Here is a 14,361-nt window from a genome sequence, read left to right as displayed (position 1 = left end):
ACCTCTAAGATCAGGCCATTCATCCTACTTCTCCCAGTGAAGTGTGGCTCGTCCAGTGGGACATGTGTTTCATTGCAGCTGGTTCTTCTGGTCGTCGTGACTAATAAGGAAGCCCTTGGCTGGCTGCACATGCAGATCCCTGGTGTTCTGCTACTGCCTAACTGTACTGAGAAGAAATGGATGCTGCATTTGATGACCTAGCCTACTCAATGGACACAGTTCCAGGAAGAAAAAAAAAAAACAAAACCCAAACCACCTGGGAAATGCTGCTCCATATAATCCCAACTGTCTTGTCCTGCTGCTAAGAGGAGCCACACGGCTGTTACAGAGACGTGCAGGAAAAAGGTGTTATTAGAGGCATCAGGTATTTGTTCAGGAGGCTGTGGGATGCAGCCATTCCTTGGGCACTGCAGATGTATTTACAGTATTAAAAGGTCAAACAATCTTTCTATTTCCCTGTTTGCTTCAGAGAGTTTTGTTGAACATTCTCATTATTCATTGCAGTATTTCTTTAATTTAAGAGGATTTCTCTACATGACCATAGTTACTAGAATGCAGTGTGTGTGTGGTGAATGTGTTATTGCTACAACAAGCTTCTCCTTGTAGTAGATATTTATTCTGAGTGCAAAGCTTTTAGTTCAGTTGTGCGTGTGGCAGTGAAGACAAGATGGGGCAGGTAATTTGGAAAAAAGATGGAGTGGAATGGGAAAAGGACACAAAATTAATAGTTCAGAGCTGTGATTTCTGTCCCTGTCTTTGTTATGGCTTCTGTGCCAAGTACTACCTTAATTCCTGACCTTTTTTGGATGGAAAGAAGCCCCGTACAACAGCCCGGAGACCCTGAGGATGGGAGCAAATTTTCCTCCTCGCGCAATTTTCCCCTAATTGCAGACAGGGCTTTTGGCCCTATTAACCTTTAGGTGAATTGCAGAAAGCCTCCGAATCCCTAGGCAGTTGTTGGGAGTCCTTCCTGATCCTCCTCCAGGACTTGCTTGCTGTTCCTTGTCCACGACACCCCTTCAGTGTCAGAGAGGGGAAAGGGGCAGCAGAAAAGGGGTCGCTGGAGCGAGGGACAGCTAAACACACCATGTAAACCCTCCGGTTTAGCGAGAGGAAGTAGAGGCAACGAGGAATCTCTGTAGGTTTGGGAATAGTAGGAATGCTGGTGTTATCAGGCAAAGATAATTAAAGATATTGTAACGAGGCCAGGGAATCAAAGGCATTATGTCATGATTTCCACTCTGTATTTTAAAAGACACAGCATACGGGCTTAGATAAGGATAATTACTTCCAAGAAGAAGTAACCGAAGAGTCTGCTAAACATCATGCATTAGGATAACATATACCTAAGAGTCTTAATAGAGTTGGCTCAGGAAACATCTGGTTTTAATGAACCTGGGAGTGCTGGCAATATTACAGGTGACTGCAAAGGTCTTAGGTTTTGCCAGTACTTCAGAGGAGTGTGAGGAGCGGTTAAGATAATTGTAAGCTGACCAACCTGAAGTCAATATCTGGCAAAATAATGCACAGGGAAATATGAGATTCAGTTGCTAACTAGAAATATAGTTAATATCAGGCAACATAGCTTTCAAGCAGATAGAGCCTGCTAAACAGAACAACTTTCATTTTGTATGTGATTGCAGATTTAGTTGTCAACGGTGACTCCAGAGAGATAATATGCTTTTGCAATGTGTTCAACATGGCCCAACGCAATATTTTGACTTGAGTCAAAAGAGGCAGGGAATGCTGACTGATGGGAGTGAGGTTTTTATAAAATAGTCTGTGTCCAGTGTTATTTCAATTTCTCTATCGGTCATCTGGAAATAAATATAAAATTGCTGCTGGTAAAATCTGAGGATGACACACAAACTGACAGAGTAGCCAATAATAACGGGAACAGAGTGATTACCCAGAGAGAGAGGATGGTGCAGTCTGCAGTGCCCATTTCAATAAAATGCTTTTTAATGTTGCCAAATGCCAAGTCATTCACCTGGACTACAGGAACAAGGAACTCTTCTGATCCGGTCGACTCTTATTCATGGCAGCCCTAACACAGATTTTTTTTTCTTTTTTTCGTTTTTTTTTTTTTTTTTTTTTCTCTTGAAATATCTGTTACATGAGGGTAATACGTTTGGATCTTATCACTGACTGTTTTGCCAATGGTTTTTGCCAGCACAGGCTGTTTTTAGTTCGTTGCTTATGTTAGTGTTAGTCTCTTACAGGTGAGGGTGACAGTGTTGTACCAGCAATGAGTGAATCAGACTCGGTGGGGGTGTAGGTGACTGTTGAGACCTATTCTACGCTCAGCACATGTCACTCTGCTGCTGCTGATACCCTTCTCCTTGTGTGCTTTTTCTGCCCAGGGGCAAGCTGATTAAAGCAGCTTATATCTTCCCTGAGCTTGGTGCTGTGCTTATGACTAAAGATTCATGTGCTGGCTGATAAATTACACATAGTCAAATGTGCATTTAAAGTTACTTGAGTACCTTCTTGGACAACTGCCCTTCCCAGTTCATTATTTGGGCATTCTTGTACCATCTGTCCAAACCATGAGCCCAGCTTATTGCAGCTGGGTCTTCATTAATAGACTCTCAAGAGTCAGTCTTCATGCTGCGAGATTTGAAGGGTGATTAGCATCTCATACTGTTTTGGTCAGAGTAGGGAGAGAAAGTCGTAGTAGCAGAATTTCTCCAGCTGGTGCTTGCTCTACAGCATCAAAGACTCATATGTCTATAGAACTATGTAAACACAATAAAAGGGGAGTCTATTTCCAGTTAAATATTAGGAATATCTTGATTTCATCCAGGATCTCAAGTGAAAGTCAAAAAACTTAAGGGAGACGTTGCACATATGAAGATGTATCCATTGATAAGTGCTCTGTTTTAGTAGTTTTTTTGCCACTCAAAACCAAACAAACATCACTTACCCTAATGTAAACCCACAAAGGTTTGTGGAATCTTTTATGGTCACAGATTTTGAGGACGTTGTCTCCACATCTCTTTTCACAGATGACTACACCAGGCAAACGTCAACCAGGGTGCTGGGCTCAAGTCCTGACTTGCAGGACTGGGCAGCTTTCCTCCATTACTTCAAGGTACTTCTCTACATGTTCATGGGCTCCCACTGAACACGTTGACAAAGCTCCTGCCACAAAGCTTGTGAGAGTTGATGAGATCACAGCCTAGGAAAACAGTTAGCTTTATTAAAATAGGGACTTGAGAACTGAACCAATTTCTCAAATTTGTTTCTCTTGTCATTAACCCTGACAGATCAATGGCTTTAAATTTCTTTTTCTAATGTATAAATGCTGAGTAGGCTTTAATAAAACCCAAACATATCTGTGAACTATTATCTCTTTCTTTCCAGGAGACTGCTTCATGATACATACTGAGTTATAAATATCATAGTGGTTAGAAATTTTTTTTCCCCTGTGATGGTCTCATATTGAAAGGAATGAGAGACTGTTAATTGTACTAATTATGTATCTTTCAGAACTTATTTGGTGGATTATGTACTGCCTCCTACTTCTGAGTAATCGATGATATGGGTATACCTGCATTTGGATTTTTTTTAACCACCTGAACCAGCAGCCTGAGAAGGACTAAGAGGATCCTCCCTTTGCAGGGTAGGCTTTGCTAAGAGTGAAGGAGGGACTTTGTATTCCCTCCGATGTTTCTACAGAAAGAGCAGTGACTCAGGACTGTGTGGCAGAGATCGTGCCTAAGCCTGGCTGTCCTCTTGCTGCAGGAGAAGTGAAAGCAGTGGTGTAAATTAATTTATGTGGTGGTGGTGACAAAGGAGTTAAGGTCCCTCTCTCTAAAAGTCCTCAGCCTACGGCTGTTGTGTCAGATCTATTTACAGGAGAACTGACGAGTACAACAAGAACCATGAGGGAAACATGAACCCGCTTCACGTGGTGATGTGGCGAAAAACCAGATCCCTCCAGAGGCCCGGACCTGGACTGCCATCCCAAGGGCTGGGATGGGGGGCTCCGCTCTGCCGCTGCCTTCACCAGCCTGCGGGAAAGCAACAGGTACAAGTCTCCTTTAGCGAGAAGGACCTCGCGGGGCAGAAGCCTTTCCAGGCTCTCATTTCTCCTTCCAGTTGTTTGTAGCAGATGTCAAACAAATCGCATCTGACCATCAGCAAAGTGCCTGGGGGACTTCCCACACTCTGCCCCTTCCCTCTGTAGCTGCTGCTTGCAGGGAAGCTGAACGTCTTGTGGACAACTCCCTCTGTCTTCTCCTGGCCTTGGGGTAAAACTGCCTGAGCTGCTGCTTGGGGCTCCTCTGAGGGGCCTGCTGGGCCAGCCTGGCCTCGGCCTGTCCAAGCACACGAGCCCCAGCAGACAGCAAGGGAGCAGGAGTCACTGGGTCGTTTCGCCTTGCTGGGGACCTTGTGCAGGCTGGGTTGGTGCCAGCGCCTGTGCCTCCGGCAAGGCCACGGAGTAGGAAAGTGCATGGCGGGAGGACCTGAGGTTCGAGTGACAGGCACATGAGGAGTAATTTTCAAATTTGCTGTGGCCCCTTCTCTGAATCTGTTTTGGAGCTCACATTGCCTGTGACCTTCCTGCCCTGCTCCAGCACCCAAAACCCAGGCTGGGACCTGGGGGGGAATGAGAAGTAAAGGATGGATTTGGCTTACCCCGCAGCCTTGGCTTTGAGGTTGCCTCTCCGTGTCAGTGAAATCTCAACATCCGTAAATATTTCTGTCCTCCAGAGAAGGTATTGCCCGTGTTCCATTATCCATGAAAAATCTTTGCCCCAAAACCTTATTTGTGGCTCCATTAACCTAAAGGACTCGTCTGAACGCTCCATTTGCCTTTTAAATAAAGAACAAGTGATTGTTGAGGACTCGCATCCTTATCATTTTGTGTTGCTTTCCTCATTATGAGAGGAACATAAGGGTCCCCGATCATTATTTCTGACTCTGTCATTAGCAAAGGTCTGGAAAGCGTGTTTTCACTCCATTAGCCTTCAGAAATAAAAAGAATGATTGCATAAGTTGAGAATAATTATTTCAACCAGCTTTCCTCAATGTTTTGCTGTGGAACAGGCTGGGGCCTAAACACGGGCTGACAAATTAATTTCTATTATTTGTATTTTCTAGAAAAAACACCATGTTCAGGACTCATTTAGCAATACAAATGGCTTTATTTGTGGTTTTATGCGCTCCTCTGGTCATTCGTGACAAACACCAGGAAGCTGATAGTTTCCCTCACGATGTCTGCCAAGACTCCTGCGATTTACCCCTGGAGCAGTGGTGAAACGGAGATTCCTAGATCGGCCATAGTCCTTCTGTTTCTCAGAGGTGTGTGGATACCTGTGTTAACCAGGACCTCTTTCTCTAATGATACCCTCTGTAATGACGTTGAAGTTCACGGTTATATGACTGCACGAATGCATGTGTTTCAGGGGGCGGTTCAGATGACCTGAACAGGGCCCTTTCCATGTTCAGAGCAATTTCTTCTTTGCTGTAAAGAAAGGATGGAATGACCTTACCTTTCTTCCTGTTGGAAGACCAAAATGCAGCCATTTTTCTTCTGGATACAGCACTAACACTTGCTAGACCTCTGATGAGATCTGCAATTACTTAGCGAGACATGCTTGCCACAAAATAGGGCTCACGCAGCATGGCCTTTTTCGTAGTGTCTTCAAATGAGACAGCATGAGTGTGTAGGAATGGGAAGTGAGTCAGGGCCAGTGAGATGGAGTCTGTCTGTCCCACCACTGTTCGTTGTCAGTGGAGACAAGCTGCTTCACAGCGCCTCGAGTCAGCTCTTCCAACAGCAAAAGGAAGGCAATAGGCAGTGAGATAATATAAATAATTCAGGGATATTAGCAGTCTTGGATAGAAGGTACTATGGAAGAAGTATTATTTCTTATTTTGACTGAAGATGCTCTTCGATTGCTGGAGATAGTAAAGGTAATTACAATGCAGCTGAGAGCTTGGAGTGAAACTGAGTTGAAGGAGGCTATTTAGTCCCCTTTTCCAACTGAAATAGACTTTTAAACCCTTCCTTTAAAATGACTAATGAGCCAATTGGCATGAAGGAGATCGTCTCCTACAGATGAGTGCAGCTCCTTTCACAGCAAGTTGTTCAACTGGAGGTTTTGGTGGAGGTAGGAAAGATCACGTTCTCCTTGTCAGTGAAAAGTTGTGACTTGTTGTTTTTGCGAGGTTTTTTTTAACAGGTGTATGGTTGCTGAATGAGATGTGGATTATAGCTTGACAACATAAGTATTCCGTGCACAGAGGCCATTCAATAAGAGACAGAGGTGATGAGCACAGAAAAGAAAACCCAGGTGATACTGTGAATCATGATATTGCGCCAGAATTTTATGTTAATCGCATACCTTGTTTTCCTCACCTCTGAGTGTGCTAGTTCCTAGGAGAGGAAAGAGTTCAAAAGCTTGACTCCAGCAAACCCACAGAAAGCCTACAGTCATTCACACCTAACTATTAACCCAAACCATAAGCTGAAAGACAAAGAAAGATGTCCTCTATCTGTCAGTGCTGTAAAACAATGAACATGGTCCCTATCTCCTCTGGACAATCTTCATGGAAACCAGGCAAGAGCATCTAAGATAGAAGAGGCCTCTGACCAGCAGGGTCAAAAGGACAGCATCAATCCTGAGACAAAGGGATTCATCTTAGCCTTGAGACTGACCTGAACTTTAAAGGATCTGAGCCCAGGCGTGTGAAGAATAAGAATTGGTACATATCACAGTAGCTTGTAAAAGCAGGCACTGGAGAAGCTGACATGACTGTCACTTTTGCTGGAGGATCCACGGTAGAGGCAAAGGCCTCATCAAAATAGCCAAGAGAAGCTATGGGGCATGCCTAGGGAGCTGTGAGCTATGGCCCTAACCTGCAAACCTACATGAGACGGGACCTCATCCCACTCCAGAACTGTATCAGTGACAGTGATCTGAGGAGGTGTTTGGAAGCATTTGGATGATAAGCACCCGGAGCTCCTGATAGACATCAAGGCTAGAATTATCACAAAATAAAGCAGAGTGGAAGTAAAGGTGCAAGATGAGATAAGAAACATCATGTTAAGGACTTCTACAAGGTCAGACTGCACTATTTAGTGATCTCTTCTGGCCTGGATTCGACGTGTCTGTGCAGGATAGAGCGGGCTTTTCCACCCTCTGGTTTGCTCTGCTCCAGCAAAATGTTTCACACTAAATGTGGAGATGATATTTTGCTATAGAAGTCCACCCACAAGGCCCAAAACCGCGAGGAGCTCCTTTGTGCTACAACGTGGCCCCGCACGTTCTCATCTTCAGGTGGCAGGGCACGTCGGTGTGAGCTTCCTCTGCTGGGAGATTCACATCCTGGGTTGCTGAAACAGTCTTGCTGAAACGTGGCTGCGTTGTAATTAATAAACACACTAATGGAGTCTTCATTGCATTATTAGGACATTTTGAAATTTACTCTGGGAAACCTTTCAACTCCATTAAATCCACCTTTGTCACAAGATAAAGTGCTGTTCATAATAGGCTCATTAACATTCAGCCTGCAGTTCAGCCCCATCCATTAACAGCTGGCAGGCAGGAGTTTCCAAAAAGACCCCAAGAAGCATTTTCCCTGACCAGGGGCTGGCTTCCTCAACATGTCTGTTAGTCCTGTGTTGGATGTTTCATGACAGGGAGACGATTTCTGCTAACTTCCCCATGCCATTTAAATGTACTGCCAAGACCAGCTGTAATCAGTTAGGGATCGGGAAAAATCTGCCAGGACTTCCCATCCTGCTGCTGGGGTGTTTAGTTGACTCAAAAGCTGCCATGAGCAGAAGATGCCAGCCCTGTGCAACAGCCATGGGCATTTTCCTCCTCTCTCCCACTTGGCTGACTTTCATTTAGAGCCCAAGTGTCAGCTGCTCTGATTAAGTGCCTTAGAGCCGGGCGTGATGATTAACAGTGAATGATAACAATGGCATTTCAGTGGTGGCTAATAGGCTTCCAAACTTAATCTCTCTCGCTCTTACTGAGATAAAGAATAGATAATTCTTCCAGCGACAATGATTACACAATAAAGTTTGTATTTGCTCCGTGCTGATGAGCTATGAAGCCTGGTTTCACCCAGCAGCTCTTTAGAGGCCCCAGGGCTGGGGGGTTGCCAGCTCAGGGTTTTACCAGATCTCTGATGTCTTGCAGGTCTGTCTCCTGGAGCTGGGTGATTACAAGGAATTAATGCCTTTCTTCTGTCTAAAAAAACCCCCAAATCTCCAGCCAACTACCCATAGGGAAATACGGACCAAGGCAAATTGAAATTGTCCCTAAGTAATCTATTTCAGTTTACAACTTTTGGACAAAACTCACGACTTTGGGGCACCATTTATTGATTCGAGTACTGAGGATTGTCAGTTCTGTGTCTGGCACATCCACAGCAGGGGAGAGAGCAATAAAATTGTCACTGGGCTATGAGGCTCAGCAGAGAGGCTAGACTGGGCTGTAAGGATGACTTTCTAAGCACTGAGAGCAGCTTTGCTGAATGGGATGAAAGCCTGTCAGTGACTGGGAAAAATGAGAAGCTTGACCTGAAGATTTGAGGCTTCAAGGTGTCGCAGCCTGAATGCCAGGATGCCAGGACTTACCCGTGCACCCAAGCACAGATTCAGTGAGTAGCTGAGCATCAGTGAAACGTGCATTAGTCTTCACTGGAAAGGATCCATGGACCAAAGCAGATTGAGTTCAACAGAGGAAAAGTTCCTGCTGAAATTGTAAATGAAGCATGGGCAGCCTGCTTTGTTTCAGGATAGTGCCTGCCGTGAGAGGAACCCTCATTCCCTCAGACCTGTCCATCATCCCACGGTGCAGATGGCAGGAACCTGTGGGGAAGGCGCTGCATCACTGGAATCAGTGGGTGTCCCACAGCTGTGTATTTCAGGAGTTACCCTTTGCTTCTTGAATTCTTACAAAAGAAAAACTGTTCCTTTTTTACCTCAGCTCAAGTCCTGCCTTTTTGCTCCTGAGCTGCCCGGCAGGAGGTCAGCTCTTTCAAAGATATTTGTCACATCCCTCTTGACCAGCCCTAAATACAAGGTCTAGAACAAGAACCATACAATGCTAGTGGCCCATTCAGTCCTAGTTTTGGGGACAGGCAGGACAGCAAAGCAGAGTATACATCCCACTGCTAGAGCATAATGTGATTTAGTGGACAAAGAGCGAGACATTATAGTTAGGTTTTACAGCTGCTAAATGTGTTAGTCCTTAAACAAACATCTAATGGGATTTTAAGCCTTGATTCTTTTGAAACATCAGGCTTCAGAGGAGAGCTATTTTCTTATAGCACCTAGCATCATGTCTTCAGGCTGCGGGATATTATTAAAAAAAAGGTCAAAGCAGACTTCATCCCTTATGTATTAAGCCTCATTCAGCTTGCGTTTTTGCATTTTCTCCTCACAGAATTCCTGCTCCTTTCCGCTCTGCCTCTGGTATCCCAGCTGTTCACATTTCCTTGGCTCAGGCTTTATGAAATGAAGCCAAGAAGCAGATTTCAGCGAAACCAAGAGAATTTGCAATTAGCTCCACCTTTTCCAGAGAAAATATTATATCTGTGTCTTGAAGTATGCTTTGTTGTAGCAGCATGGCACGGTTCCTGTAATCATGTCTTATCAGTTTGTCGAGCCCATATCTTTATAGGAACTGTATCCCTACAGATCTCCTATGGAGGAAATAAAAGATGCTCATTATATTCACAGTTGGGCTGTCCTGAACCACTCCTTGAAAATCCAAGCAGTTCAATTATTCTATTTTATTCTTCATTTTTACCCATTTCTGCATTGCTCGTTGTATCTGGGTGTACCCCAGATACGGTCACCCAAAGACAGGTCAAGGTTGGGATTTACTCAAGGCCTATTTCTTACAAAATATTGAACCATTTCACCAGCTTTGGCATCCTGCTATTTCCCTTTGAAGAAAGATTTATTATTTCTTCCAGCTGCATCTGTCTTATTCTTACCTTACGTGTGTCATACCCTGAGTGGCTTTAACTCACCAAGTTAGCTGAAAACCACCCCAGAAAAGAGGATCATATCCTGCCAGGCTAAGGATTCACGGACATCACTGTGGGGTTTGGTGAGCAACAAGAATTGGCTCAAGGGAAAAGACAGGCACACAGGGCCAGGAGAAGGGGAGAGGTAAAGAAAGACAAGGTGGCAAGGAAGAAGGTCCCTTCCGTTCAGCAGAAACAGCTGTGTTGCCTCAGCTGACCATGTACCGAGACTTGGTTTCACCCATGGTGGAGCAAATTCAGTAGCCCCTTTTGGATACATGGTTCAATTTTTAAGTGGAAAAGCTATTTTCTTCATTTCTGACATGCTATTAGAGACAAACAGCAGTCCTTCCTGCAAACCCCTCTTCTCTCATTCAGCCTTCTTCCCTTTGCACAGTCACAGGCTGTTCCTGTTCACAGGTGGCATCTGAGAGAGGCTCTGAGGTCTGTGTTTAGAGCCAGCTTAGCACATACAACTGAACAGACTTTTCTTCATTCTAATCAACCTGCAATTCTTTTTTATATAAGTGGGGAGGCAAACCCCCTCTACCTCAATAAAACTCCGCTTCCCGCACTTTGTCCTCCAAGGTTTAAATTTAGCATGTGTACTTCGTTTCTGCTCAGGCTTCTCCTCAACACTCCATGTTGTCTATTGCTGTGTATAAAAATGATCTGTGTTGACACAGGACTGAGCGGGCTCTTTGTATTATCAGCTCCAGCATTTGCCTGTGTCCTTTATTTCAAGCAACAAAAGCGTATTTCACAGCAAGGTGGTTTCTTGAAAGGTTTTCCACGGACAATTTGTCTAGAAAGAGATGCTGCTAGAGAAGGCAGAAAGCTGGGTTTCTTCAACCCATTCAGCAAAGTTATTGAGGAAATTGCTCAAGGCTTGGCAGCTGCTGCCGTGGACCTGGCTGCACATTGTACTTGCAAGGCTCCTGGTCCCATTGGTTAATGGGATGGGGAAGGACCCCTCTTTCAGGGCTTACTGGTACTTATCGTAGCGTGAGGGCCCCTGGGAGCCGGGGCAGCCAGCTGCAGTGCTTCATCCTAGCTCTCTGAGATCACCAACAGCCTCTAGCCTGCCCTGCCTGCAGCCTACCCACGCACACCAGCCTTGCTGGTCCTCACCGGCTCACGTCGGTCCGCCGTAAGGAGGGAATGTGCTTGCTGTGCACCGTTCTCTCTTCTGCGGCAGCAGGCTCTTTCCACTGCTGCTGGCTGATCTGTTTTTAATTATCCTCTTTGGACTTTTGTGCACAATAATCAACTGTTTAATTGCAAACAATCACACAAATTGGTGTTCTAGGGAAGGAGAGAAGAGTGACAGAGAGGAGCAGGGACTAAAGTGGGAGCCGATTCCAGCGATGGGCACAGCTGATGGCAAGCAGCTGTTTGGAGTAGAGGGGGCTAGACGGAAGAGGGACTGCAGCAAAAGCCAAAGCATCTCTTCTCTCCTCTGTCCCTGAAGCAACTTCACTTTGCAACTCGCTTCTGCAACACCACCTCCGTTGTGAGACAATACGGCTTGGTTTTGCAGGCGATATTGTTAGATCCCACTAGTCCATGGGGAAAACGACTCATTGGAGAACAGCAAATTAAAAGGCTTAGAAAGTAGCGGCAATGCTGCTGCTTTGCCTGGAGTTGCCCGGGCATTCCCAGGTGTCTTGGAGGAGACCTGTCAGGCTGGAGGTGAGCTCCAGGGAGGTGAAGGCCTCAAAGAGGTGGCCCAGGCACGTGGCATGATCCCAGCCACAGCAAGGTCTTTCCAGGAGGACCAGACAAGTGCGGGAAAGAACTCATGAGCCTAAGGCTGATGCTTTACTTCCAGTGCACAAGGGCTGGCACGTTTTGACTTTCGCCCCACTTGTTTGCAGTTTGACACTAACGTCAGCAATGAAAGGGAATTAAGGAGTTGTTCATTTTCTATTCTTTTCTGGTTGCCATATTCTTGGGTGTGGTTGGTTATATTTTTAAATTCGTGGGAGAGTGCTATCTTTTTCTAAAATCACTATTATTTTTTAACATCGCTTGCTCAGTGCCCTGAAGGCGCCTGGGGGGCGATGGAGCTGTTGTTACACCTCCCCACGACCGTCCAGCCCCTACCTCACGAGTATTCGCCGCGGGTGCCGGGCGTTTCGCCGGGCAACTGCCGGCCGCGGGGGTGCGGGCGGCTGCCCCGGCAGGGCCGCGGAGGGGCCGGGGCCGGCGGCGGGCGGGAAGCGCTGCAGGCGCTGCCCGCGGCCGCTGCTGCGGCGGCCGCGCCGAGCCGGGCCGCCAGGGGGCAGCGCTGCCCCGGGCAGCCCCGCGCGCCGCCCCGCCCCTTTGCCGAGCCGCCCCGCCCCCTGCCGAGCCGCCCCGCCCCCTGCCGCGCGGCGCCGAGCCGCGCCCTGTGGCTCCTCCCGGCCCGTCACTCGGAACCGATTGTTTCCCGTGCTGTGCCTCCAGGCACTCTGTGAATTATACCCCTGCTCCTGCCATGTGCCCTCGTGGTGCTTTCCTGGGGTCTAAAATATTAATTAAGGGGGGAAAAAAAAAAAGCCCTTTTCCAATGCACCACTATATTAAACTTACAACGCTATAAATCGGTGCTGTAAAACTGTAACTCAAGGGCCGGGTGTTAGACAAAGCTGACACGCTGCTGGGGGAAGGCAGAGATCTTAACAAACTGCATCATATAGAAGTTTCTGCAATGTACATAAAACTTGCTATTTTGTACCCCTATTAGTTGGTTTTTACAATATTTTCAGGGACAAAAAAATAAAAATGGCAGGCAATACAAACAAGTGAATCAATTCAGAAAAATAAAAGTTGACGTGAGCTTGCATCCAAGAACTGAGTGGCGGTTCCAGCTTTTTTATTTGTTTGTTTGTTTATTTGAAGTGGTTTGAGAAAGCTGGGTTAATTTAAAAATGTTTTCCTTCCAGTTTCTTTCATTTCTTTGCTTCCCACATGCAGGTCAGGATGAGCACTGTTATAGAATGAAGGCATGGTAAAATTGGTTATTCTTTAATATATTTTCAGTCTGATCTCCAGACTTCTACCCCTCAAATGAAAATCATCTGTTTTGATCCCTACTGCTTTTTTATGTTCACAGATGCTCTCAAGGGGCTTATTCTCCCCATCTCCCTCCCAGTGGAAAAAATACTTGCTTGGTTTGTCCATTTTGTTTTGACCTTCAACACCTTAAGTCCTGCCTTTCTCAACCTCACTAGAGGAACCCCGGCAAGAACTTTTGCAACCATAAATAGTCATGTCATTATAAAGCAATAACATGGGCTGTAGCTCTCCCTCCCTGGGAGAGGTGGGCAACGGTATGCAGCTTGTTAGTCTCCTTTTCTGTGTGAAGAAACAGAGAGCTGCGGTTCATTTTGAAGTTTCATGCAACATCACAAATCAGGTCCTCTGGCAAAGAGGGGAAGCAAATGCCGAATATGCTGAAGTGAGTAACTACCCATAGTGAAGAAAATCCTTTAATGTGAGCACGGTGTAGGTAATGCAGTATTTATTTACCACAAAGAAACTGTAAAGAGCACAGCATTGATTTCTTGGGTTTTATTTCTCAGGTCAGTTTCATGGGGCTTGGTCTATTGGGAGGATTTTCTGAGAAGCATCTGAATAGCTGATAGCTGGATGGCTTCAGCACTGACCCCCCGACCTGAGCGAGGTTTGCAGCTCACAGTATTCCTGGAATGACACAGGGGCTCTGGCTGGAGTCAGGCCAGGACATTAGATGAAACTGCTTTTGTGGCACTTCTGCTTTTGATGGCTAGAGGACAGATCTCCCGCTGTATCTCTCTGCAGTGTTTGACTCTGTTGACCATGAACCCCTGCTGGCCTCTGCTGAGGAGGGGGGTTGCAGTCAGGTGGGAATGGTTTGGTGGGACATACCCAGTTAGCAGAGACATGAACGTACACCCCTACTGCTAATGCCTGGCGGTAGTGCTGTCCCACAAGGACCTCTGCTTTTCCCTTTTTTGCTGACCCAATTGAGCACAAAGTCATCACGGTGTGGGAGGCATTGCTGCAGCCCAGAACACTTCAAGAGCTCAAGCTGGTTGTGCCATCCCCTCCTCTCAAGTTTTAAGGGAATAGGTAGTCAAGTTCAAAGTCTCAGTCCTTGAAAGCCTTAGTAGCCTGGATCAAAGTATCTTAAAAAGTCACCTTATCAGCACCATCTGAATTATACGACAGTCTTGCCATTTCCCGCTGCAGCAAAGAGTAAGATGGGGAAGATCACTCTCTGGTATCCTCCTCCAGTTGTTGTAAGCATTGGTCAGTGTCTCTCTGAAGTGCGGAAAACAATCTCCTCACCTGGGACGATTAGCACTTCCCTTACAGAGATGACCAACATCTGCA

Source organism: Mycteria americana, chromosome 3 (genome assembly GCF_035582795.1).
Source record: "Mycteria americana isolate JAX WOST 10 ecotype Jacksonville Zoo and Gardens chromosome 3, USCA_MyAme_1.0, whole genome shotgun sequence".
In the NCBI taxonomy this organism is placed as follows: Eukaryota; Metazoa; Chordata; class Aves; order Ciconiiformes; family Ciconiidae; genus Mycteria; species Mycteria americana.
Note: the sequence above shows the minus strand (reverse complement) of the source record.